Here is a 22,528-nt window from a genome sequence, read left to right as displayed (position 1 = left end):
ACATGTCGGAGCATGTGGTAGCTGGAGAGGGGCCCACGACAGCCTAGGAGATGGTTCAGACACAGGCCCCAGCCCTGGAGAGGCAAGAGGGCTTTTCATTGGAGATCGGGCCATCCTGCTGCAATACTGACCCAGTTACATGCGCATTCATGCACTCGTAGGTATCCATAGAAAATGCACTCCCCACGAAGGAAGTTGTTACATAAATAGTCAAGATTAAGAGAAAAATGAACGCACTAGCACACACACACACAACTCTGCCTGCCTGAGGACACATGAAGACACACACCGTGTAGCCATAAAAAAGAACAAAATTACGTGTTTTGCAGCAATATGATGCAGCTGGAGGCCATTATTCTAAGTGGATTAATCCAGGAACGGAAAATCAAATACCAAACATTTTCACTTATAAATGGGAACTAAATATTGGGAACTCATGGACATAAAGATGGCAACAATAGCAACTGGGGACTACTAGAAGGACGAGGGAGTGAGGCAAAAGTAAAAACTATAAGGTACTGGCCTGGTGCAGCGGCTCATGCCTGTAATCCCAGCACTTCGGGAGGCCAAGGTGGGCAGATCACAAGGTCAGGAGATCAAGATCATCCTGGCCAACATGGTGAAACACCACCTCTACTAAAAATACAACAATTAGCTGGGCTTGGCGATGTGTGCCTGTAATCCCAGGTACTTGGGAGGCTGGGGCAGAAGAATCGCTTGAACCTGGGAGGCAGAGGTTGCAGTGAGCCGAGATCACGCCATTGCACTCCAGCCTGGTGACAGATTGAGACTGTCTAAAAAAAAAAAAAAAAAAAAAAAGAAAACAAAAAAACTACTGGGTGCTATGCTCAGTCCCTTGGTGACAGGATCATTGGTACCCCAAACCTAAGCATGATGCAGTATACCTAGGTAACACACCTGTGCATGTACCCCAGAATCTAAAATAAAAATTTGGAGGGGAATGAAGGATGGATGGATTAAAAAAAAATACACATTGGCAGGGCGTGGTGGCTCTCACCTGTAATCCTAGCACTTTGGGAGGCCAAGGTGGGAGGATCACTTGAGCTCAGGAGCCTGGGCAATATAGTGAGAACTTGTCTCTATAGAATAATAATAACAATAATAATAATACACAATGAAATATTATTCAGCCATAAAAAAGAATGGAATCCAGCCAGACACAGTGGCTCATGACAGTAATTCCAGCACTTTGGGAGGCCAAGGCGGGTGGATCACGAGGTCAGGAGTTTGAGATTAGCCTAAGATGGTGAAACCCTGTCTCTACTAAAAATACAACAATTAGCTGGGCATGGCGATGCGTGCCTGTAATCCCAGCTACTTGGGAGGCTGAGGCAGGAGAATAGCTTGAACCTGGGAGGCAGAGGTTGCAGTGAGCTGAGATGGCACCATTGCACTCCAGCCTGGGCAACAAGAGTGAAACTCCATCTCAAAAAAACAGAAATCCTGGGGAAAAAAAAAGAAAACACATACCACATGCACATACCAACACACATGTACACAGCAAAGGTGCAAAGACTGTATAGGGACAGTTCAGCAAAACTACTCTCTTAGGCATGTGCAGAAATATTCACATAAAGGCTGGTGCAAAGGGCCACAAATACAAAGGCAATAGGTCAGTACCCACCCAGATTTGTCCCTTGCTGTGAGTCAAGCGACCAAATTTATGGGAAGAACATTCTAAATTGTAAGACATTATACAAATGTTACGGTAATGGTAATTACTCAACTTAAAGCAGATGGACACATTTCCGTAACTTCCTTACAGAGAGCTGCTTATGAACACAGAACTTAACTTTTTTTTTTTTTTGAGACAGTGTCCGGCTTTGTTGCCCAGGTTGGAGTGCAGTGGCATGATCTTAGCTTACTGCAACCACTGCCTCCTGGGCTCTCACCTCAGCCTCCTAGTATCTGGGACCACAAGTATGCACCACCATGCCTGGCTATTTTTTTTTGTATTTTTTTGTAGAGCCAGGGTTTTGCTATATTGCCCAGGCTGGTCTTGATCTCCTGAGCTCAAGCAATCTCTCTGCCTCAGCCTCCTAAAGTGCTGGGATTACAGGCACGAGGCACTGCACAGAATTTAACATCTTTTCAGCATTCACCTGTTTCAGGGGCCCTCTGTTGAGGGTACTGCTGTTGAGAGTCCCGAGGCTAGTTGCAGCGTAAGTGTTGTGCCATGCAGCTGCCTGAGGAAAGTCAGATAAAGCTGACACTTCAGGCGTGAGGGCCTTACCCTCCAGCAGGAGGGGACCATGATCAGGAGAGCTCTCTATCTCTCTATCGCTCTCTTGCTCTTTCTTCGTTACATTGAGTTTCTGCCTGAAGGAAAGGCAAGCTTTCTTAAGAAAGGCCAGGCACAATGGCTCACACCTGTAATCCCAACACTTGGGGAGGCCAAGGCGGGTGGATGATTTGAGGTCAGGTGGATCATTTGAGACCAGCCTGGCCAACATGGTGAAACACTGTCTCTACCAAAAATACAAAAATTAGCCAAGTGTGATGGCACATGTCTGTAATCCTAGCTACTTGGGAGGCTGAGGCAGGAGAATGACTTGAACCCAGGACGCAGAGGTTGCAGCTAGCCCAGATCTCGCCACTGCACTTCAGCCTGGGTGACAGAGTGAGACCCTGTCTAAAAAAAAAAAAAAAAATCTTAAGTGTTAGGCCGGGCGTGGTGGCTCACACCTGTAATCCAAGCACTTTGGAGGCCAAGGCGGGCGGATCACCTGAGGTCAGGAGTTCAAGACCAGCTTGACCAACATGGTGAAACCCTGTCTTTAAAATAAAATAAAATTATATATATATATATAAAAGAATAAGTGTTAAGAAGACCCAAAAGAGCTAGTGTTCACATCTGTCCAATCAACCAGGGGAGGCTTCATGGAAGAGTGGCATTGGAGGTGACCTTGAACAGTGAGTGGGATATGACAAATTCAGATGTGGAGGATGACTGTAAGAATGGAATTAGCAAAGGCCTTGAGCTGGAAAAGTACAGGATGTGTTTGGGGAATCACAAGAAAAACAATCTCAGAGTAAGTTTCCTGTAAGGGAGTAGTGGGAAGTAATAATGGCTGGAAAGGAGTTGGGCAGAGTGGGGAGAGCGGAGCTGCCAGGTCAGGAGCCTGGGTTTCACTCTAGACTGCAGACCTTGTGGGTTTCTGGATGAGATAAAAGGAGGAAAATTCAAGCAGGGAACTGATTAGAATGAGGAGTAATGCTCTGGACGGGGAGAGACTGAGGCAGGAGATAACAGGCTATTAGTGGGGCTCAGGTAGATGATAACAAGAGCCTGAGAAGGTGGCCTTAAAAGACATTCCTAGCATAAGATCATCAGAATTGGGCAATGAGATGGGTATCATTAGGAGAAGGGAGCATGGGGGCGGGAGGGTTGCCAACAGCAAGAGGATCTGAGATTGGAAATACCATCTGGCTCCGATCTTTCTACCATCATTTTAAGCCTCATGCACAAAGTGAATATACATAAGACCCCTTCCATTGAAGACTGTGTCATACACATCTTTGTGTCCTCCTGAGAACCCAGCATGGTACCTTGTAGGCAGCAGTTGCTCAATAATCTTGTTAAATGCCAGATGAAATGTAGAACTGTAAGTGTGCATGTAGTATTCCCACACTGGCCGGGTCACACCAAGCTTCTGAGATGTGGCTACACTCCTCCAAATCACTCATACAAATGTACAACATCTTTAGAAAAGCTGGGACAAGGCTGGGCGCAGTGGCTCATGTCTGTAATGCCAGCACTTTGGGAGGCCAAGGTGGGTAGATCATGAGGTCAGGAGTTCGAGACCAGACTGGCTAATATGGTTAAACCCCGTCTCTACTAAAAATACAAAAATTAGCTGGGCATAGTGCTGCATGCCTTTAATCCCAGTTATTCAGGAGGCTGAGGCAGGAGAATCGCTTGAACTCTGGAGGTGGACGTTGCAGTGAGCCAAGGTCGCGCCACTGCACTCCAGCCTGGGCAGAAAAGCAAAGAAAAGAAAAGCTGGGAAAATTCTTACTCAGACACCAAACAGGAAACACTTTTCCCCACTCCCACTTAGGGAACACTCAAGAGCATCTTTCAACCACGAACATGTAGGAACACAAATGAGAGCACAGGCTACAACTGGCTAGAAATAGATATACTCTTGCTGTGTGTACAATTCCTGGGCCTACAAGTCACTTTATACTCACTACTCTTATCTAAACACACAAGATCCCTTCCACATGCATTACACACCTTTTCCTGGCCGGCATAAAACACGCCTCCTCTGTAAACAAAGGCACATTGCTTTCCCATGCCTGCCTTCACACCTGCCGTCATTCTTCCACTTACACCCAAGCACAGGAAGCTCCTCACCCCCAACATCCTTATTTCGAGGCAACTCACACACTACACAATGACCAGCATAAACCCATGACCACTTACACATGTGGGCAGACCCTCGCACACTCACAGACATAAACTGGGAGTAGGGGGAGATAGTGATGATGGAAGAAAACTAGCGGGTGGGGGAGAGAGAGAGGCACTTAAGGTCAGGAATGCATTACTTGTTTATGACGGAAAATTTCTCTAGGGCTTTAGGCAGAGGAGGGAAATGCAGGGGATGTCAGGATCTTGTTTTGCCACTACCTCCCACATCTGGAATCTGGGCCTCCAGCTGGGTCTAGTTATCTTCACTGTCCTCCCGGCACAGTGAGACCTTTCTTAGTGGCAAGACCAGAATGGGACAAAGAGAAGACCTGGGAACCCGGACTGCTCACCATTCCTTCCCAACCTAACCCATCCCCATGCCTGCTACCCTCAGAGCCCTAGGGCTCTGCTCCTGCCCCTTCGTGCCACACAGGAAGCTAGGGAAAGGTCGGGAGTGAATCATTAAGCCAATAAAGGGGGTGGGGGGTGCAAACTGGGGAATGAGTTAAGGCCAGAAAGTGCCGGGGGCTGTGACAAGCAGCTGGACTGGTTCCCATTGCCCTGATCCTGGAGAAACAGGCCCTTAGCGTGTTCCGTCTCCTCATTTCCTTTCCATCTTCCCCAAGATCACTATGTTCCTTCATTTCCCTGGTTTGACCTGTTATCTTGATCCACCACCACCACTAACCGCTCCTTCTCAGCCCCTTGTTTTTCTTTATAACATATCATATTGGGGAATCATTTTATGTATTTGCTTTTATTTTTTATTTATTTTTATTTTTTTGAGAGGGAGTTTTGCTCTTGTTGCCCAAGCTGGAGTGCAATGGCCTGATCTCGGCTCACTGCAACCTCTCCTTCCTGGGTTCAAGCGATTCTCCTGCCTCAGCTTCCTGAGTAGCTGGTATTACAGGTGTGCACCACCACGCCCAGCTAATATTTTTTGTATTATTAGTAGAGATGGGGTTTCACCATGTTGGCCAGTTTGGTCTCGAACACCCGACCTCAGGTGATCCACCCGCCTCAGCCTCCCAAAGTGCTGGGATTACAGGCGTGAGCCACCGCATCTGGCCCATATTTCTTTTTTGCTGTTGTTTGTCCCACCTACTAGAATATAATCTCCATCAGTGTACAGGGCCACATCTGACCTTTTTCTCACTGGATCTCTGTAGTATCTCCAGTACTTGGCTGTCACCTAGTAGGAGCTTAATCAATATTCTTGAATCCATCTCCTCTGAGGAGCTAAACCTCATCTCCAGAGAGGTCTGTTTATCCAGCCATGTTCCTTTAGAGGCCCTCATGTTTTCTCTTCCAAGAGGAGGCTGGGGGTACTCAGGTGTGGCTCAGGTGATCTGCCGCTGAATCAGGAAAAATTGTGCAGTGACGACAGCGACAGCAAAGCCCTGGTCCGCGCCCTTTACAATCCCTGACACAGGAGTGAGTCAGGCCTGCTGCCCCACCTGGGTGCTGCTGACCACAGGCCCAGAATGGGGAATGGCAGGAATGGGCACTGGAGGAGGCAGAATGGGCAGGGGAAAGGGAGGCAGACATTTGGAAATGGGAGTATCTGAGAAAGGAAAGCAGGGTGGAGGGACAGCGTGAGGGTCCTGGGGTCAGGGAATGACAAGTGAAAGCTTCAACTGCTCCTGGTATTCAGTAGATCCTCAATAACTATTTGTTGACTTGAGATGGGTTTGAGATGGAAAGGGAACAAGGAATAGCAAAAAGGACGCATTGTAATATAGTGGCATTGGAGGAAATTGGTTTAAGTGCCAGCTCTGCTACTTATTAACTAGGAAATATTGGGTCAGTTACTTAAGGTTACTGAAAATCTGTTTCCTCAATTGATAAATGGGCAAATTGACCTCTAGGTAACCGCAAAGATTAAGAATATACTCCTGCAGGGCACATAGTAGGTGCCTCTTGCATGGAGCTCGGGCATTATTGTAATTATGAGAAGAGGGGCTGCTTTGGAGCTGGGATGTGCAGCAGTGAGCCATCCCAGGAGTCGGGGACTGGAATGAGAAAATAATCTCCAAGTGCTAACATCTCCAGGAGATACAAGTTCTCTTTCTCTTTTTACTCCACCTTCCCTCCCTCTGCATCTCTGGCAGGTTTTGTGGCTCTTCATTTTCTCCAAGGAAGCAAAGACTTCTGCATTTCCAGTTCCTGTTCAACTAATGCGAGTGATTTTATTTTTTATGTATGATATTTATTTATTTTTTGAGACAAGGTCTCACTTTCTCTCCCAGGCTGAGTGCAGTGGCATGAACATGGCTCATTGCAACCTCAACCTCTTGGTCTCAAGTGATCCTTCCACCTCAGCCTCTTGAGTAGCTGAGACTCCAGACACGTGCCACCATGCCCAGCTAATTTTTATATATTTTTGTAGAGATAGGACATTGCTATGTTGCCCAGGCTGGTCTCAAAATCCTGGGCTCAAGTAATCCTCTTGCCTCAGCCTCCGCAAGTGTTGGGATTATAGGTGTGAGCCACAGAGCCTGGCCTTTATTTCTTTTTTTGAGATGGAGTCTTGCTCTGTCACTCAGACTGGAGTGCAGTGGCACTATCTCGGCTCACTGCAACCTCTGCCTCCCCGGTTCAAGTGATTCTCTTGCCTCAGCCTCCCAAGTAGCTGTGACTACAGGTACATGCCACCATACCTGGCTAATTTTTTGTAGTTTTAATAGAGATGGGATTTCATCGTGTTAGCCAGGATGGTCTCAATCTCTTGACCTCGTGATCTGCCCACCGTGGCCCACAAAGTGCTGGGATTATAGGCGTAAGCTACCACACCTGGCTGCCTGGCCTTTATTTATTTAAAATTTAGGCCAGGCGCGGTGGCTCACGCCTGTAATCCCAGTGCTTTGGGATGCCAAGGCGGGCGGATCATGAGGTCAAGAGATTGAGACCATCCTGGACAACACGATGAAACCCTATCTCTACTAAAAATACAAAAATTAGCCAGGCATGGTGGTGCGGGCCTGTAATCCCAGCTACTCAAGAGGCTGAGGCGAAATAATCATTTGAACCCTGGAGGTGGAGGTTGCAGTGAGCTGAGATTGCGCTGCTGCACTCCAGTCTGGTGACAGATGGAGACTTGGTCTCAAAAAACAAAATTTAGTTTGGCCACACACGGTTGCTCACGCCTGTAATCCCAGCACTTTGGAAGGCTGAGGCAGGCAGATGACAAGGTCAGGAGTTGGAGACCAGCTTGACCAACATGGTGAAACCCTGTCTCTACTAAAAATACAAAAATTAGCCGGGCATGGTGGCACATGCTTGTAATCCCAGCTGCTCAGGAGGCTGAAGCAGGAGAATCACTTGAACCCAGGAGGCAGAGGTTGCAGTGAGCCAAGATCGTGACACTGCACTCTAGCCTGGGTGACAGAGCAAGACTCTGTCTCATTTAAAAAAAAATTGTTCTCTTTTGGGTTTTTTTTTGTTTGTTTTGAGACAGAATCGCACTCTGTCGCTGAGGCTGGAGTGCAATGGCACGATCTCAGCTCACTGCAACCTTTGCCTCCCGGGTTGAAGCGATTCTCCTGCCTCAGCCTCTCTAGTAGCTGGGATTACAGGCGCCTGCCACCATGCCCAGCTAACTTTTGTATTTTTAGTAGAGATGGGGTTTCACTATGTTGGCCAGGCTGGTCTCAGACTCCTGACTTCAGGTGATCCACCCACCTCAGCCTCCCAAAGTGCTGGGATTACAGGCGTGAGCCACCATGCCCAGACAAAAAAATTTGTTTTTACTCACCACTGTACTGACAAGGAACAGGTGATTTTAAACACCCTCTCCCACCTACATTTTAGCTGGAACAATTCTCCACAGGCATGGGGGTAGAGTGGGGTGGTGAGTTCTAGGCAGCAAGTTAATAAATGACCCGTAAAGATGTTCGTCTAGGCTCTAGGAGGCCCAAGATCAGGCCCTGGCAGTTCCTCTGACGCAAAACCATGGCAAGAGTGCCAGGAGCGCCAAGGCAGGGTCACAAAAGTGGCACAATGACCCTGCCCTGGGATGCAGCTCAGCCTGGCCCAGCCTAACTCAGCCCGGCTACCCCGGAGGCTGCTACCAGCTGGCCGGGTGCTGGGAGAGGGCCCAGCATTCCTGTCCTCCTGCCAAAGCTGGCTTCCTAGGACCCCGGTGTTGTGGCTCCTCCTTCGACTCAGTTTCCTTCCCACCAGATTATAACTCCACCAGAGCAGGACTTTATCTATCTTGTCTGCTGCTCTATTTTCAGTGCCTAGAACTGTGCCTCTCAATCAATACAGACTGCTGAAAAGGCTGGAAGTACAGGATCGTTGTTGTCATTGCTGTTGCTGTGTCATTCCCTTGGGAAGCAGCCTGCATCTCTCTGCAGGTCGCTCCTGTGTCAGCCATTGGAGAATTTGATTGGGATGTAAGTCAAAACATAATCATAGGGGAAAAACACACAACAAAGTATTTCCCCTTTTGTGTGGCCTTTTCAGACACCCTGTATTTACCGGGTGAGTTGATCTACAAAGTGAAGGTCATAAATTAAAGGCTCTCATGTTTCTTCTCCTCTGAAACCCCGTGATTCAGCAGCGTCTCCCATGTGTGCTTAAAAGTTGGACGTGCCTCCTGCCTACCCTCCAAAGCAGCTGCCATAGGCTCTTTTCCTCCAAGGTTGGGAGGGACAGTTCACTCCCCGAGCGGCCTCTCCAGGGGCGGAGGCGGGTGCTGGGGCTGGCCTGCCTGCAGCTCCCTGGCCCTACCCAGTGGGGATTGCGTGCAGGACTGGGGCTTGGTGGGCTGCCAAGGGGTGAGCCCTGAGGCAGTTTTCTGGGAAGGATAGATGCCATGTGTGACTCAGAACCAAGTTAGGGAAAAAACAAGCTCACTCAATCGCCAGCACCCTCTGCCTGGCCTGGCTTTGACCATGAGCTCATGAAAGAGGAAGCTGGGCCAGGCAGACAGTAGCTCTGCTTTCCCTCATATTTTCTCCCCACGCCCCATGGATTTGCTGGAGTGTCTGGGCCTCAGGCCACCGTCATCCTAGCCTCTGCGCCCTGGCTCTTTTATGACACTTTCCCTTCCCAGACACTTGGTCATTTCTTTCCCCAGGTTGGGAATCCCACCCACCATAGAAGGAGAATTGCACACACAGGGAAGTTGCAAGTGGCACCGTGTCCCTCGGCCCTGCTGAGCCCTCCACTGTTGGGCACGACCATTTGGGCTTGCGCCTGTGGCTGCTGTGTCTCTGACACAGACCAGCTGGTGCTGACCCTGGGCGCCTGAATTAACAGGTTTCTTGAGAGCTGAGATTCCCTGGTTCAGGAAGGAAAAAGGGGGCACCAAATGACTGGGCAGCCTCAGGCATGCAATACTCCTGTTGGGACCAACTTACCTGGTACTTTTGGCATTCAGAACAGTTCACTACCAAAAAGGCACATTTTATTTTAGTGAAGATGGAACAGTGATGGGCCACAAAGAACCTTCTTAACTCTTGTCCCTCCAGTTCACCTTCTATGCCCCCCAGGGCTTTCTTGTTCAAAGACGGACTTGACCATGTCCGTGCCTGCTTTAGTAACTTCAGTGGCTCCAAACTCTCTACAGGGGCCTCCACTGAGCTCCCAACCTGAATCCACGTACAGGCTTTCTCTTTCCACACCCACATTGCTTCTCGATGGTGTGCCTCTCTAATTTTGTGCTTTTTCTCACATATGCCAAACTCTTACCCATTGGATCCTATACCCATTCTATTTCCTCTCCTTTGTCTTCCCTATTTTCCTGGGAAAAAACCACCCCTGACTCTGATGTGCAGAATTAGTTCATCTACATTATAAACAAATCCCTCAAAGCATCAAACACATGATAGTATAGTCATTTGTCTGTGTATCTTTTTGATTGACTGGAGGGGACCCTGCCATTGTGATGTAGCCATCTTAATGCTGGGAACCTCTTGACAAGGTCCAAAATTATTATTAAATTGTCACCATTAAAAAAAATCAGTAAGAAATGTATAAACTAGATATGCTAAACCTATCCCTGTGGGTTGAACTCATCCTACCTCTGACCTGAGCCTTTTACATAGAATTTGGTAGTATTTGGTGATACTGCATTTCGTTGTAAAAAGTCAGGTAGATTGAAGTATAATTTACATACAGTAAAATTTATCCTTTTTAGGAGTACAGTTTTCAATGATTTTTTTTTTTTTTTGAGTTGGAGTTTTGCTCTTGTTGCCCAGGCTAGTGTGCAATGGTGCGATCTCCGCTCAACACAACCTCCACCTCCCAGGTTCAAGTGATTCTCCTGCCTCAGCCTCCCAAGTAGCTGGGATTACAGGCATGCACCACCATGCCTGGCTAATTTTCTATATATATGCATTTTTAAAGTAGAGAAGGGTTTCTCCATGTTGGTCAGGCTGGTCTCAAACTCCCAACCTCAGGTGATCTGCCCACCTCTGCCTCCCAAAGTGCTGGGATTACAGGCGTGAGCCACCATGCCTGGCCTTTTTTTTTTTTTTTTTTTTGTGAGATGGAGCCTGGATCTCCAGCCCAGGCTGGAGCACAGTGACGTGATCTCTGCTTACTGCAAACTCCGCCTCCCTGGTTCAAGCCCTTCCCTGCCTCAGCCTCCAGAGTAGCTGGGATTACAGGTGCCTCCCACCACACCCTGCTAATTTTTGTATTTTTTGTAGAGATGGGGTTTCGCCATCTTGGCCAGGCTGGTCTTGAACTCCTGATCTTGTGATCTGCCAGATCACAAGAGGCGGGAGAGGCTGAGGCAGGAGAATCACTTGAACACAGGAGGCAGAGGTTGTAGTGAGCTGAAATCACGCCATTGCACTTCAGCCTGGGCAAGAAGAATGAAACTCCATGTCAAAAAAAAAGAAAAGAAAGAAAAAGAAAGAAAGAAAAGAAACTACAATAGATACTCTTTCGTGTCTGGATTCTTTTGCTCAGTGTAATATTTTTGTGATTCATCCATGTCATGGCATGAATCAGTAGTTCTTTCCCTTTGACTTCTGGATAGCATTCCATTGTATAAATATATGACAGCTGGCTTATTAATTCACCATCGTTGGGCATTGTGTTTTTTTCTTATTTTTGGAAATGATGAATAAAGCTACTATGAACATTCATAGACAACTCTTTTTGGAGACACGTATTCTTATTTCTCTTGAGTAGATATTGAGGAGTAGTATAACTAGGTGCATATTTTGCTTGATAAGAAATTGCCGTGGGTCCTGGTGGCTCACACCTGTGATTCTAGCACTTTGGGAGGCAGAGTCGGGAGTTTTTTTTTTTTTTTTGAGACAAGAGTCTAGCTCTGTTGCCCAGGCTGGAGTGCAGTGGCACAATCTCAGCTCACTGCAACCTCCATCTCCCAGGTTCAAGCAATTCTCCTGCCTCAGCCTCCAGAGTAGCTGGGCTGACCACCATACCCAGCTAATTTTTATATTTTTAGTAGAGACAGGGTTTCACTATGTTGGCCAAACTGGTCTAGAACTCCTGACCTTGTGATCTGCCCGTCTCGGCCTGCCAAAGTGCTGGGATTACAGATGTGAGCCACTGTGCCCAGCCTAATTTTTGCATTTTTAGTAGAGACGGATTTCACCATCTTCGTCAGGCTGGTCTCGAACACTTGACCTCAAGTGATCCGCCCGCCTTGGCCTCCCAAAGTGCTGGGATGTGTAAGTACTGTGCCCAGCCTAAAGGCGGGAGGATTTCTTGAGCCCAGGACTTTGAGATCAGCCTGGGCAGCATGGAGAGACCTTGTCTCTACAAAATTAAAAAATTACACCAGGCGTGGAGGTGCATTTCTGTGATCCCAGCTACTCTGGGAGGCTGAGGTGGGAGGATCACTTGAACCCAGGATTTGAGGCTGTGGTGAGCCATGTTCACACCACTGCACTCCAGCCTGGGAGACAGAGAGACACCCCATTCTAAAACAAAAACAAAAACAAAAACAAAACAGAACAAAAAAAGGAAGTTGCCATGCTGTTTTCCAAAGTGGTTTACCATTTCATACCGACAGGAGCTATACTCATGTTTTAAGGAACCTGCATCAAAATGTTCCTCTTGTAATTTCTTGCTTAAAATCTACCAAAACTAAATGTTCTTTGTTAGAAAAGAGGTTCCCACTCAGATTACCTCAAGGGACAGAAATGGGCTGGAATGCAGCATCTCAGTGGCCAGCAACCTGCCCCCTAAAGAACCGGCATGTCCTCTGGAAACCACAGTGGCTTCTAGTGCCCAGTGGGTCTAGAAGTGGGTCTAGTGCCCAGTGCCCAGACCCCAGGTGGCTCAGCATCTCTGTTTGCAGTGACTGGCTCTGCCCAGGTCTTTCAGTGTACTGTAAAGTGACATTAGCCCACACAACTGAGCATGTATGATGCCACATAGGCACTGTTTTAAGAGCTATACTTGGCCAGGTGTGGTGGCTCACACCTGTAATCCCAGCACTTTGGGAGGCCAAGAGGGGCAGACCACAAGGTCAAGAGATCGAGACCATCCTGGCCAACATGGTGAAACCCTGTCTCTACTAAAAATACAAAAATTAGCTAGGCGTGGTGGCGTGCACCTGTAGTCCTAGCTACTTGGGAGGCTGAGGCAGGAGAATTGCTTGAACCCAGGAGGTGAATGTTGCAGTGAGCCGAGATCCGCCACTGCACTCCAGCCTGGCAACAGAGCAAGACTCCATCTCCAAAAAAGAGCTATACTCAAATCAATTCATTAAGCCTTCATACTCCAACTGTTATTTTATCTATGCTCCCATTTTACAAATGAGAAAAATGAGGTTCAACGAGACAATTCACTTTCTTAAGATTGTGTAACCAAGAAGTAATGGGAGTTAGATGTGAACCCATGTCTATCTTGTTCTAAAGTCAGCAGCATACCTATTTGTCAGAGCATAGATGCTAGAGCCAGTCTACCTGGGTTAAACTCCATTTTTGTTTGTTTGTTTGTTTTTTGAGATGGAGTCTCACTCTGTTGCCCAGGCTGAAGTGCAATGGCACAGTCTTGGCTCACTACAACCTCCATCTCCCAGGTTCAAGCAATTCTTCTGCCTCAGCCTCACTAGTAGCTGGGATTATAGGCACCTGACACCATGCCCAGCTAATTTTTGTATTTTTAGTAGAGTTGGGGTTTCACCCCGTTGGGCAGGCTGGTCTTGAACTCCCGACCTTGTGATCCACCCACCTTGGCCTCCCAAAGTGCTGGGATTACAGGTGTGAGCCACCATGCCTGGCTTGTTTGTTTATTTTTAGAGTCAAGATCTTGCACTGTTGCCCAGGCTGGAGTGCAGTGGCACCATCATAGTTCACTATAGCCCCAAACTCCTGGGCGCAAGCAATCCTGCCACTTCAGCCTCCCGAGTTTCTGGGACTACAGACATGTGCCACCATGCCCAGCTAATTAATTTTTTTTTTTGGTAGGGTCTCAAACTCTTGGCTTCAAATGATCTTCCTGCCTCAGTCTTCCAAAATGGTGGGATTATAGGCATGAAAGACCATGCCCAGCCAACTGTATGTTTTAATTCCCTTAGTTTTCATGGTATACCTCTGAGAGGGGGGCATGATAACACCCATGATACAGGTGCAGTGACAGCACAGAGCTCTAAGAAGCAGGGGAATGACAGAGTTGGGTTTGGCATCCAGGAAGTTTGTCTCCAGAGACAAAGCTATTGACCTCCACGCTTTCCTGCCTTTCAACAATCCTCATTATTAATGTTATTATTCAACCCACTGACCTAGCTCTTTGTGTCTTTGGGGTTTTACACTGCTCTGACGTTCATGTCCTTGCTTATGTCTTACATTGAGACTCTGAATGGGTTGTGTACACATGCCCAAGGATACAGTAACTTATTGGGCATTCTCACCTTTGGCTGCATCACTGGCCTCTTGCCAGCCCTTGAGAACTGCCCCTAGCTCAAGCAAGGATCCTAATTTAGCAGATGAGGTCAGGGCAGGAAGATGATCTCCAGGGTGACCCATGCGCAAGGACTCTCTCCCAATTACATTTCTTAAGAGGAGGTGGTGTAACCAGAAGACACTTTAAGGTCTTGAGGCCATCCCCAAAGATCATTTGCTTCCTCAAACAGATTTTGAGCTTTTTCAGGTGAGAGACTAATCACTGAACTCGCTATCAGTATTCAGCACTGTGCTGATTGATATATACTAGGTACTCAATGACTTTGGTTGAAAAATGAATAAAAGAATGAATGAATAAAGAGACCCAGATTCTCTTACTTTAGGTCTGTGTTGTCTAATACAGTAGTAGCATGTGGCTATTTATTTTATTTTTTGTTATTTTTTTATGAAGTCTCATTCTGTCGCCCAGGCTGGAATGCAGTGGCATAATCTTGGCTCACTGCAACCTCTGCTTCCCGGGTTCAAGCAGTTCTCCTGCCTCACCATCCTGGATAGCTGGGATTACAGGCACATGCCACCATGCCCAGCTAATTTTTGTATTTTTAGTAGAAACGGGATTTCACCATGTTGGCCAGGCTGGTCTCAAACTCCTGACCTCAGGTGATCTGCCCGCTTTGGCCTCCCAAAGTGCTAGAATTATATGAGGGAGCTACAACACCTGGCCTCATGTGGCTATTTAAATGTAAATTCTAATTAGTCAAAATTTAAAATTCAATTTCTCAGTTTCATTAGCCACATTTCAAGAGCATAATAATCCCATGTGGCCATTGGTTACCGTATCGGAAAACGTGGAAATAGAACATTTCCATCATTATAGAAAGATCTATTGGACAGCACTAGGCTAGATGACAGATGGGGTGGGGGAAGAGAAAATGCTGCATTGGGAAAACAGTATAGGCTGCTGGCTTTAATCTGTTCTTGACCCTTTAAAAATAGTCAAGATCAGTCCTGTCTCATTAGATTGTGTCGCGCACTGCCCATTCAGAGGTCCAGAAACCACTTCTTCAGAAATCGTGTTTTGAGAAAGGGAAACCCGTTTCTGATCACACACATGACCCACGCTTCTTCAGAAAGGAAAGCATGAGGTTGAAGGGGGAACTGAGACTGCTGAGCTCTTCTGCCTTCGGCCACAGGAAACTAACTGATCCATGATGCTTTGTACCCATGAGCTCATCTAGTCCTCCCAGGGCACTGGAGAGTGGTGAAAATAAGTGGCCACAGTTCACAGATTTTTCAACGGGTGGAGGCTAGTTCCTATACTCAAAACATCGGTAGATTGTCAAATGTTATCAAATGTGTCAAATAAGAGCAGTGGAAGGCAGAAAGTGTATAGCATATGGGCCTTAAGAAGTTTATAACCTTTTATTGTCCAGATCCTCTACTGTAATAGATTAATTATGTTCAACAAATTTCTAGACAAAAAAAAACTTTATAACCAAGTTAAGGAAAATTAAGAGATCAACCCATAACTATATATAAGTATACAAAACTATAACTGTATCTGTAGCTATATATGCGTGTGCATCTATTTATTATCTACCTACTTATCTAATAACATGATTAATTAAAATTTATTTGATATGTTAGAGCTGTGCAAGTATTTTTCCTCATATGAAGACCGAGCAGATCCCCATGATGAATGTCAAACAAATGGAATGTTGGTACAGAGGGCAAGCACTCTAGGCATTTGCGGCAGGGTGAGATCACTGTAGGATGAAGTGATGGGGGAACGCTTTTGTGGAGGCAGAACCAGCAGGAATGCGGGGCAGTCACAAAGACATGGATACAACTCTGGCTTCCCTCCTAGACACTTCCCAGACTCTCCGTTGCTTGTAATTTTTGTTTCTTTGTTTGTTTTTTTTTTTTTTGAGACACAGTCTCACTCTGCGGCCCAAGCTGGAGTGCAGTGCAGTGGTGCGATCACGGCTCAGTGCGGCCCCGACTGCCAGGGCTCAAGCGGTTCTCCCACCTCAGCCTCTGGATTCGCTGGGACCATGGGTGCGTGCCACCACGTCTGGCTAATTTTTTGAGTATCTGTAGACACGAGGCCTTGCTATATTGTTCAGGCTGGCCTCAAACTCCTGGGCTCAAGTAATCCTCCTTGACCTCCCAAAGTTCTGGGATTACGGGAGGAGCCACCACACCTGGCCTGTTGCTTATAGTTTTTGAAATCAGGTAATTGTAAATTCATTTTACTTTATAAAAGATAAAATGTTGACGTAGAGTTCTTAGTGATCTATGTTTTCTGTCCAGTCCTCCACCCAAATAATTAACATATTTAAAAAAACTCCCGCATATTTCATAGTGATTCTAGAAATGTAGAATAATTTGGATACTCTAAATACAAAATGGTTTGAGTTACCTTTGTTTAATAATCCTGTGATGAGCGTGCAAAGACATATATCAAATAACTTATAACTCAGGCTTATATAACATCAGCTCTGCCCCAAATTCCTGCAGCGTAGAACACATAAAAATCCAACCCTGCAGTCTGACCAGTCTTGACTAGATTCTCCTTACATAATCATAACTGCTTCCCTGCCAGGAGCAAAAAAAAAAAAAAGTTCTTCTGAAGCCCTGTGTACTTTGCCTCAGCTTCCTTTAACTTTTCTAAAGAGCTTCTACTTTTCTTCGTTGGCATTTGCATTTCTTGGGCTTCAAGCCACAAAAACGATTGTCCTTAACTTGAACACAATAGTTGAGTCTTGGGAAGATACTGAATAGCTCGTAGAATCAAAGGAAGGCCAGAGAACCAGGCTCAGGAAACACAGAACCAGGGTAGCTCCAGCGGATGGGGTAGCAGGAATTGACCGTCTTGTCCTGGCTACCTGCTGAAATGAATAAGTGACAAAGGTTTTTTTCTATCCCTTCTGTTTTTGTTCATCATTCAAAGCCCTAGCAGAGAGAATCTGATTAGGTTTAGGTAAAGGCTGGGGGAAAAAAGCACACCTTCACCATAGCTCATTAGGACTGCACACAGATCATTCTCTAAGGAATCCAGTGACTGTTCTCAGCGAAGAAGAGAATGCATGCAGGATGGTCAAACTTCAGAAAACACCCACCGCGTTCCCATTGACTCTTACCTCCATTTTCCATTTTTAAAATTATCCGCAATAGGGGTGACTAACATATCTTCCAACTCTGTGAAAAACATACAGAAAAATAGCTCTACCTGTGCTGAAATTTTTCCCAGAAAGGATTAATGGTTAGGAAAGCTTGGCCCTACTTACCCCTCAGTGTTAGAATTAAAGAAAATATATGCAAAATGCCTAATACTGTACCTGGCATGTAGCAAGGTTTATCACATGTGAGTCCCATTCCAACTCTTCCCATTCACCCCCCGTTATGCTGAAGGCAGCTCTCAGTCACTCATGAGAAGAATCATTACATTTTCAGGAACTTGATAAGCCAACTGGCATAACATTGGCAGCTGGAAGTTGGCCTTTGTAGGGACAGAAAGATGTGATTGCTTTCTGCACCCATCATGAGTCATGACCAATACTCCATGACAAAAGACAGGTGAACAAAACAAAAGCACAACAAATTTATTTTATTTATCTACTTTTTTTTTTTTCACACGAAAGTTTTTAGTTTATTAAGCTTCTTGTGAAAAATCCACAACGGCCATAGATAACGTCATTGCAGCACGTTTATTTCTTCGGCTTTTGCCAGCCCCGACATTGGCCTTTGCAGTCCCCTGACTTCCTTCATTCTGTTCCTGCGTTCCTTTCGTTGCTTTCTTGAGTCTTTTTCTTTTCATACAGGCCATGTCTCGCAAGTCTCTGTTTGGGTTCCTTTTTCTTTGCATAATCCAGGGAATCATAAATCATGCCAAAGCCAGTTGTCTTGCCACCACCAAAATGAGTTCTGAATCCAAATACAAAGATGGCATCCAGTGTGGCCTTGTACATTTTGGCTGGTTTTTCCCAAATTTCTGTCTTAGGCACTGTTGCCTTCCCGGGGTGAAGGACATCAATGGCCATTTGTTTCCTCTGAAGTAGTTGGTTGGTCATTAACTTTCTAGTGTGGATAGTTATTGTGTCGCTGTGATGGCGGCCTATCCTTACACAGCCGGTGGGGAAAAGCTATTTATCTACTTTTTTGAAATGGAGTCTCACTCTTGCTCAGGCTGTAGTACAGTGGCATGATCATGGCTCACTGCAGCCTTAACCTCCTGGGCTCAAGCAATCCTCCTGCCTCAGCCTGCAGAGTAGCTGGAACTGCAGGTGTAGACCACCACACACAGATAATTTTTGTGTTTTTTTGTAGAGATGGGGTTTCGACATGTTACCCAGGCTGCTCTTGAACTCCTGGGCTCAAGCCATCTGTTTGCCTCGGCTTCCCAAAGTGCTGGGATTACAGGTGTGAGCCACTGTGCTGGCCAACAAATTTATTTCATCAAAATTTTACATGACATGGGAGCCTTCAGAAATGAAGACCCAAAGACTCAGAGAAAACTGGTTTTTTTATTCAATAAAGTTTCAATAAAGAATGGAGAGCCAAGGCTGGGCGCAGTGGCTCACACCTGTAATCCCAGCACTTTGGGAGGCTGAGGCAGGCGGATCACATGAGGCCAGGAGTTCGAGACCACCCTGGCTAACATGGTGAATATTTACACCACAGAAATTGGAAATGTTGCAAATCAAGACTTTCATCTACCCCTTGCCCTCCACTGCCTCCGAGAGTAAAACATTCACAGGCGACTGCCACATCTGGGCCTTTCTTTCCTTCATGAGATGTGAGGAGAACCAAGTTAGGATTAGGTTGACCTGTGAGTGACAAAAACCAAATAGTACAATGGCTTCCTAGATGCAAGTCCATTTCTCTCTGACAGAAACAAAGTCCAGAGCCAGGCAGGCAGCTCAGGGCTGGGACAGCTCCACCCCATTGCCTCACTGTCTTTTTTTTCCTTTTTTCTGAGACAGAGTCTCATTCTGTCACCCAGGCTGGAGTGCAATGGCTCTACCTTGGCTCACTGCAACAACCTTCACCTCCCGGGTTCAAGCCATTCTCCTGCCTCAGCCTCCCGAGCAGATGGGACTACAGGCACCCACCACCGTGCCTGGCTATGCCTCGCTGTCTTTGATGCATGGCTCTTCATGATTTCGGATGGCTGCTAGGCTCCTTGTTCAGGCCAGTGGAAAGATAAGGACAAAGAAAAACACACCCCAGACTATGAAGTCCACGGACAGAAGTAACCCGTAACATTTCTGCTTATTTCAAAGGTTGGAAGGAAGTGTCTCTGCCACATCTGACTGTGGGGAAGGCTTAGGGCCCTGTTGCTTTCTGCAGGCAGACATGTGCTCTGCTGGGGGCTGAGAAGGGGCGGGCAGGTGCTGAGGGGCAGCTGAGAAGCTGGGTGGGATTCGAGAACTTGTAGGGGAGAGGGAGAACTGGTGTTGGTGTGATGGGAATGAGCATAGTTTGTGGAACTCTGAAGGAGCTGACTGGAATAGAAAATTAAAAATACTGAGAAATGAGGTTAAATACACAAGGTGGAAGCCAGAACTCAGTGAGGGTCCAGGAAAGCAGACAAAAGAATCTTTATCTCCTGCCACTAGACACTGGAGGCACTGAACTTGCCAGTAGGGGAGCTACATGATCAGAGGCATTTCAGAAATTTTAATCTCACACTGAAGTGCTAGACATATTGGAGGCAGGAGGAAAAACAGGAAGCAGCAGGGAGGCTGGAAAGGAGACTGAATTCATGAGCCAGGTGTGAGGTGATTACATGGGGTCAATGGGAATGAGCAGGAAAAGCAAGAAGCATTTGCTAGAAAACGTATTCAAATTGATGGCTGGTCCGAAAGGGAGTTTTGGGCTGGGGTGATAAGAGACAGAACTCATAGCAACAGGATAAATGGAGTAAACTTGGCTTGGTTGGTGTTTTATTTTTAAATTATTTATGTATTTATTTATTTTGAGACAGAGTTTCACTCTTGTTGCCCAGGTGGGAGTGCAATGGCGCAATCCCGGCTCACTGCAACCTCTGCCTCCCGGGTTCAAGTCATTCTCCTGCCTCAGCCTTCCGAGTAGCTGGGATTACAGGCATGAGCCATGGTGCCTGGCCTATTATTATTATTTTTTATTTGAGACAGGGCCTTGCTCTGTCACTCAGGCTGAAGTACAGTGGTGCAATCTTGGCTCACTGCAACCTCTGCCTTCTGGGCTCAAGCAATCAATCCTCCCATCTCAGCCTCCCGAGTAGCTGGGTCTACAGGCACGTGCCACCAAGCCAGGCTAATTTTTATTTGTATTTTTTGAAGAGGCAAGGTTTTACTGTGTCCAGCCTGTCTCCAAGCTGGTCTTGAACTCCTGAGCTCAAAGCAATCTGCCCACCTTGGCCTCCCAAAGTGCTGGGATTACAGGTGTGAGCCACCACGCTCAGCAGCAGGTGTTTTAGATTGGGCTACCTCGAAGCAGAACCTAGGGTGGGAACTTTTGTTCAGGAGACACATTGGGAGAGGCTCTCAGGACAAAGACTGAAAAAAACAGAATAGGGAAGGGGAAGAGGCTAAGCAAGGATGTGAGCTTCAGCCTGAGCCTGTGGGGAAGCTCAGGGCAGCAAGTTGCACCAGTCAATTGCACTTGGAGGCATGGGGACCTGCTTCATGTTAGGTAGCCACTGGGAGGTCTGTTCAGAGCATGTGCAAGGGAGGAGGGCTTGGCGCTTGGCTCCTGTTTGGCCCAGAGCAATTCTCCAGAAAATGGGATAGTTTTGTGGTTATCAGCTGATATTCCCAAAAGCTGGAAGGTGAGTGGACCCACCGGGAAAAAGACCTGGGCCCAAACAGCATCCAGGACAGTGAATTCATTTTGGTTGTGCTGGATTTGAGGTGGCAAAGAAATAAGGAACTGGCATATGACTGTGGGAATTTTGAGATATAAGACAGGAGTTCAGGTGAAAAGATAGGACTAGGTATAGTAGCTATCGGAGTGGGGGACTTGGGCACAAAGATGATAGGGTTTTTTGGGGGGGTTTGTTTGTGAGGTTTTTTTTGTTTTGTTTTGTTTGTTTGTTTTGAGAGGCAGGGTCTTGCTCTGTAACCCCGGCTGGAGCGTAGTGGCATGATCACAGCTCTCTGCAGCCTCAACCTCCTCAACCTCCTGAGTAGCTGGTACTGCAGGTGATGTCACCACTCCCAGCGGTGTGGTGACAACATGGTGAGACCCCCATCTCTACAAAAAAATTTAAAACATTTTTTTGTAGAGATGGGGGTCTCACTATGCTGCCCAGACCGGTCTCAAATTCCTGGGCTCAAGCGATTCTGTTGCCTCAGCCTCCCAAAGTTTCAGGATTACAGGTGTGAGCCATGGCGCAGGCCTAGATGATAGTTCGAACAAGAGGGAATTTGTGTATTTGTCACTTTGGGGGTCTCTAGTGGCCTTTGAAGGAGGAGTCACAGCAGGACAGAGTATGAAACCATATGGTGAGGTGAGGTCTGGCAATGCTTTGCCCATTTAATGTCCTTCCATTCTGACTAACTCTTGACACCTCTAGGGTACTTTCTGCGTTACCTATGTGCTGCTCATTCTGGCTTGTCCTCTGTGTTCTGGTTATTTAATGCTGCCCAACAAATTACCTCAAAATTTTGTGGCATGAGACAACCCTTTATTACTTTCATGGATTCTGCGGGTCAGGAATGTGGGTCACACACCGCTGTGGGGACGGCTTGTCTCTGCTCTGAGGTATCCGGGGCTGTGGCTGGAAGAATCGAAAGCTGGGAGACTAAAGTTATCTGCAGACACTTCGCATGTCTCACATATCTGGCAGTGGATGCTGGCGGTTGGCTCAGGGACCTCAGGTTTTCTACCTGTGGTCTAGTTAGACTTTCTCTTGCATGGTGGCTGGGTTGCTGTGAGGGAACCAGGCATCAACTCCTGTTTTTTGTTTTTTTTTTTGAGACAGGGTTTCACTCTGTCACCCATGTTGGAGTGTAGTGGTGCAATCATGGCTCACTGCAGCCTCTACTGCCTCCGTCTCCCTGGTAGCTGGGACTATTGCCAACACGCCTGGCTGATTTTTCTATTATTATCATTATTATTATTTTGTAGAGACAGGGTCTCACTATGTTGCCTAGGCTGGTCTCCAACTCCTGGGCTGAAGCAATCTGTCCTCGTCAGCCTCCTAAAGTGTTGGGATTATAGGCATGAGCCAGGGTGCCCGGCCACATTCTTTTTATAACCTCATCTTTTT

The sequence above is a fragment of the Sapajus apella genome, unplaced genomic scaffold (assembly GCF_009761245.1).
Source record: "Sapajus apella isolate SASKATOON/1434 unplaced genomic scaffold, GSC_monkey_1.0 scaffold216, whole genome shotgun sequence".
Taxonomy (NCBI): domain Eukaryota; kingdom Metazoa; phylum Chordata; class Mammalia; order Primates; family Cebidae; genus Sapajus; species Sapajus apella.
This window is presented reverse-complemented; position numbering follows the sequence as displayed.